Below are 5,762 nucleotides of genomic sequence, written 5' to 3'. Positions count from 1 at the left end.
TGATGGGAGACTACAGTGTGGGGCTGGTGCGATGGGGACAGTGTGGGGTAGGTGCAATGGGGTTAGGTTTTTTTTCCTTGAAATGCCGCCTGCCACCGCTGGGAATAAAGAATAATCCGCGTGGCATTATGTGAATTTTGGCTCAATCCGCGTGGCATTATGTGAATTTTGGCTCAATCCGCGTGGCATTATGTGAATTTTGGCTCAATCCGCGTGGCATTATGTGAATTTTGGCTCAATACGTTTGGCATAATGTGTAAGGGGCAAGTATAATGGGGTCTATTATTTTGTTGCAGAATGTGTAGAAGTGGTATATGGTGTGGAACACTACACAAGGCCAATTTTGAGTGTCCACACCCTCTTTTCCTGAGCGCTCGCGCACAAATGTGTTGACACTATTGACACCAAGGTGGGCCTGTGTACTTTAAATGCCAGGACCTATTTTTAATCCCATTCCCGCCCTTTATTTGCTCTCTGAGCGTGCACACTGGCACCATCTCTTTGCAAGTTTTTGAACAGGATTCTCCTAAACTCACTATGCCGCTATTTTTACATACTGTTGTAGACCAGCATTTTTTTTTTTTTTTTAAATATGGATGTTTTCCTCTTCCCTCCCCTTCAGGATGCTACTAAAACCTTGCTGCCACTGAGGACCCCCAGGACGTTGCTCAGGACACCGCCCAACATAGACGGGAAGGATACAGGCGGGGAGACAGCTGCCCCAACTCCGCCCCCAGGGCGCTGCGGCAGAGAACACAGCCCAACGCTGCTGGGAACGACGCTGAGGAGGAGAGAGGTGCCCTATCCGACAGATGCTGCAGTACCCCCACCTGCGACCGATTCTATGTGAGTGCACTCTTCGGTCACGACTGGCGAAGAGTATGTCTTGGGGGGGGGGGAGCGAGGGAGGGGAGAGGAGGTGCAAGATTAATCTGCTTTGGGCTAAGGGAAGAGATCTGGCATGATGCTAGGTGGTCTGTTGTGATTACATGTAATGGGCATTAAGGGGTTTAGTAGTGGTGTCAAACTCATGGCCCTCCAGCTGTTGTGGAACTACACTTCCCAGCATGCCCTGCCACAGATTTTAGCGATCCATTATATAAAATCTGTGGCAGGGCATGTAGGGATGTGTACTTCCACAACAGCTGTAGGGCCGTGACTTTGACACCACTGGGTTAAGGCATACTTTTTAAATATGTTTTAGGTACACGGTAACACCATAATGTCCCCCCTTCTGTTATTTTGTTTGTTTAAAATAAAATTGATGGCGCCATCTGTGTGTGTGTGTATATATGTATATGTGTGTATATATTCGCTCCCATACCACCGTAGCAAGCGCAGCGAGCCCGCAAGGGGGGACGATCCACGTCCCCCCTTGTCGGGATTTTGAACGCCGGGATTCCGGCGTCGGGATTTCATACTGAATCCTCGCTCCCTTACCACCTCCTTCTCTTCCGATTCCCCTCCTCTGCTTCCCTCCTCCTTTCCTATGCTTCCCTCCTCCGCACCCCCTCCACTGCTCTTCTGCTCTCCCTTCTAACTCTTCCTCTACTCTGCTCCCCATCCTCCTCTGCCCCCCCCTCCTCCTCACCTCCACTCCTCCTCAGCTCCTTCTTCTCTGATCCCCCTCCTCTCCGCCACTTCCCCCTCCTCCACAACCCCTATCTTCCTCTCCCCTGCTCTCTCTTTCCCCTCTATCTCTCTCCTCCTCACCAATTGCCCCACACTTCTCTATCTCTCTTTCAGACTGCCGGTGACCCCGTGCTGGGGTGCAGGAAGAGAAGACTCGGCGCCATGGAGTTGGAGCAGGAGGAGATGACTAGCACTGTGGAAAAAAGAGTGCAGAAGACCCATGAGCAGGGGCCGAAAACATGGTGTTTCCATCACTGCTGATCATGTAGAATGAAGCATCGATGACAAGAGGTACATAGCACCTGTGTATACTGCTCTCCCTTCTCCGCTCCTTCTCCACATGTCCGCTCCTTTTCCACACCTCCTCACTCCACCTCCTCTCCTCCACTTCCCATCCTCCTCACCCCCTCTCTTCTGCTCCCCCTTCTCCTCTCCTTCACTTTCCGCTCCTCTGCTCCTGCTCTCCCTTCTTCTCTCCTCCTCCTCCTTTCCTCAGCTCCCCATCACCTTCTCATCTACTCTCCATCCTCCGATCCCCCTCCTCTCCTCTGCTTCCCCTCCTCCTCCGCTTCCTCTATTCTGCTCCCTCTCCTCTTCCGCTCCTTTGCCCCCTCTCCTCTTCCACTCATCCGCTCCTTCTTCCCTTATCCCCCTCCTCTCCCCTGTTCTCTCTTTCCCCTCTATCTCTCTCCTCCTCACCAATTTCCCCACACACACCTCTCTTTCTCTCTCTCTCTCTCTCTCTCTCTCTCTCTCTCCCAGTGACCCTATGCAGGGGTGAAGGAAAAGAAGACCCAACGACGGGGAGATGGAGCAGGAAGAGATGACTAGCACCGAAGGGGAGAGAGTGCAGCAGGGGCAGAAAACCCGGCATTCCATCACTGCTGATCATGCAGCACCGATTACAATAGGTACACAGCGCCTGCATATACTGCTCTCCCTTCTCCGCACGTCTGCTCCTTCTCCTCACCCCCTCTCCTGCTCTCCCTTCTCTGCTTTCACCTCTCCCCCCTCTCCTATGCTCCCCCTCCTCCTCTCCTTCACTTTCCCTCCTCTGCTCTTGCTCTCCCTTCTCCTCTTGCTCTCCGTTCTCCTACTCCTTCCCTTAGCTCCCCCACCTCCTCCTCATCTACTCTCCATCCTCCGCTCCCTCCTCCTCTCCTCCCCCACAACTTCTCTTCAGCTTCCCTTCCTCCGCGCCTCCTCTCCTCTGCTCCTCCTTTCCTCTGCTTCCCCTCCTTTCTTCTGCTTCCAATCCTCTTCACCCCTCCCCTGCTTTCCCTTCTCCTTGTCTCCGCTCCTCCTCTTCTCCTCAGCTACCACATCTCTTTCCCTCCTCCACTACCCCTCCTCCTCCTCTCCTTTGCTTCCCTCCTGCTCTCCTAATCTCCTCCGCACCCCCACCCATTCTCTCACTTCTCCGCTTCCCCTCTCTTCCACTCCCCCTCCCCTCTTCTCCTTCACTTCCCCTCCTCCTCACCCCTCTCCTCTTCTCTTCTTCTCCTGCTCTCCCTTCTCCTCTCCTCCTCTACTCTGCTCCCCCTCCTCTTACTCCTCTCCCTCCTCCTCTTCTCTGCTCCCCTTCTCTCTCTCCTCCCCACCACTTTTCGTCGTCGGAGGAGGAGGAGCATTTCAATCACTGCTGATCATGTACCATGCAGCACCAATGACAAGAGGTACACAGTGCCTTCTGTGCTACTTCTCTACATGTCCGCTTCTCTCCTCCTCCACTCCTTTGCTCCTTCTCTGATCCCCCTCCTCCACTCCTTTGCTCCTTCTTCTCTGATCCCTCTTCTCCTCCTTCCCCTCCTCCTCTCCCCTGCTCTCCCCTTGCCCTCTTTTGCTCTCCTCACCAATTTCCCCACACTTTTCTCTCTCTGACTGCCAGTGAACCTGTGCTGGGGTACAGGAAGAGAAGACCCAGCGCCGGGGAGATGGAGCAGAAAGAGATGACTAGCACAGAAGAAGAGAAAGTGCAGCAGACCCAGTCTGCCCAGGAGCAGGGGCAGCAAAATCATCGCTACCATCGCTGCTGATTGTCACAGGAGGTACCCAGCACCAGCTTGCACTGCGCTCCCTTCTCTGCACCTCCTCCATGCCTCCTCTCCTCCTCCTCTCCCCCTCTTCTTGTCTGCTCCTGCTCTCTGTTCTCCCCTCCTCCTCAGCTCCCCAACCACCTCCTCCGCTCCCCCTCCTCTTTTCCTCTGTTTCCCTCTCCTTTCTTTTGCTTCCAATACTCCTCACCCCCTCCCCTACTTTCCTTTCTTCTTTCCTCTCACTCCTCAGCTCCCCTTTCTCTTCTGCTTCCCCTCCTCCTCTCGCTTCCCTCCTGCTCACCTCCTATACTCCGCACCCCCTCCCCTTCTCTGCTCCCCCTCTCCTCCACTCCCCCCTCCTCTCCTTCACTTCCCCTCCTCCACACCCCCTCTCCTTTTCTCTCTCTCTCTCTCCACCCTCTCTCTCTCTCCACCCTCTCTCTCCACCCCCTCTCTCTCTCTCCACCCTCTCTCTCTCTCCACCCTCTCTCTCTCTCTCCACCCTCTCTCTCTCCACCCTCTCTCTCTCCACCCTCTCTCTCTCCACCCTCTCTCTCTCTCTCCACCCCCTCTCTCTCTCCACCCTCCCTCTCTCCACCCTCCCTCTCTCCACCCTCTCTCTCTCCACCCTCTCTCTCTCTCCACCCGCTCATTCTCTCCACCCCCTCTCTCTCTCTCGCTCTCCACCCTCTCTCTCTCGCTCTCCACCCTCTCTCTCTCTCCACCCTCTCTCTCTCCACCCTCTCTCTCTCTCTCTCTCCACCCTCTCTCTCTCCCTCTCTCCACCGTCTCTCTCTCTCTCGCTCGCCTCACCCTCTCTCTCGCTCGCCTCACCCTCTCTCGCTCGCTCGCCTCACCCTCTCGCTCGCTCGCCTCACCCTCTCTCTCGCTCGCCTCACCCTCTCTCTCGCTCGCCTCACCCTCTCTCTCTCTCGCCTCACCCTCTCTCTCTCTTTCTTGCTTGCCTCACCCTCTCTCTCTCTCTCTCGCCTCACCCTCTCTCTCTCTCTCTCGCCTCACCCTCTCTCGCCTCACCCTCTCTCTCTCTCTCTCGCCTCACCCTCTCTCTCTCTCTGGCCGCACCCTCTCTCTCCACCCTCTCTCTCTCGCCTCTCGCCTCACCCTCTCTCTCTCGCGCCTCACCCTCTCTCTCTCGCGCGCCTCACCCCTGTTCTCTCTCGCGCGCGCCTCACCCCTGTTCTCTCTCTCGCCTCACCCCTGTTCTCTCTCTCTCGCCTCACCCCTGTTCTCTCTCTCTCGCCTCACCCCTGTTCTCTCTCTCTCTCGTGCCTCACCCCTGTTCTCTCTTCCCATTCTCTTTCTCTCTCCTCCCCACCACTTTCCTCACACTTTCTCTCTCTCTCAGACTGCCGGGGACCCAGTGGTGGGGTGCAGGAAGAGAAGACCCAGCACCGGGGAGATGGAGGAGACAACTAGCACTCAATGAGATCTTAGGCTTGCATTGTGTTTTACAATCATTCTCCTTTTGTCTAGATTGTATTGTTTAATCATACTGTCTGCATTGTATGCTTGTATTTTGCTTATTGTTGCTATTATGTTTCTAATGATTGTGTAGTGCTGTGCGTCAATAGCAACTAATACATGTTGGTGGTGTTCAAGGCTGTGTGATGCACATCACTGTTTATGTGCTGATTACGGCAGCGTGGTGACATGTGGACGTAGGTGCAGTTGCGCTGTGATGGTGCAACGCTCAGATGACGCTGGTAACGCTGTGTGCTTGATATGTATAAATATGTTCAATATTGTACTGTTTTTTTTATGTCCTGATGAAGAAGCTAATAAATGTTGCCTTTCAAAATAGCTGGGTGCACGCATAGGTTATATGACTAGCTACAGCGGCGCCTGGCAGCTCCTTCTTCTGCTGTGCCCAGGGACAATGGGTGAGGGTGATCCAGCACATTTTACCAGGCAGCACGGCATGGGTCTGGATGGCTGCTGGCTGTACACACTGAACTCAGTGACCACAAACAAGTAACTTGCTGGGATGCCAGCGACCCCCTCCCCCCCAGTCAAGTGTCAGCCTGCAGGCCCTTCCTTGTCCCTGCAGGGGACAGCCTGTCTGCCCACCCAGCC

At 54.8% G+C, this 5,762-nt stretch overlaps 1 long non-coding RNA gene across 1 annotated transcript; it reads left to right on the top strand.

Annotated features, from left to right (window-relative positions):
* Positions 1–1,795: 1,795 nt before the first annotated feature.
* Positions 1,796–5,489, top strand: LOC146006932 (uncharacterized). The gene is made up of 3 exons (XR_014444130.1): positions 1,796–1,923; positions 3,521–3,680; positions 5,035–5,489. It is a non-coding gene; the product is annotated as an uncharacterized LOC146006932 (long non-coding RNA).
* Positions 5,490–5,762: the final 273 nt, after the last annotated feature.

Source organism: Crinia signifera, chromosome 6, assembly GCF_055691185.1.
Source record: "Crinia signifera chromosome 6, ASM5569118v1, whole genome shotgun sequence".
In the NCBI taxonomy this organism is placed as follows: domain Eukaryota; kingdom Metazoa; phylum Chordata; class Amphibia; order Anura; family Myobatrachidae; genus Crinia; species Crinia signifera.
This window is presented reverse-complemented; position numbering and strand designations above follow the sequence as displayed.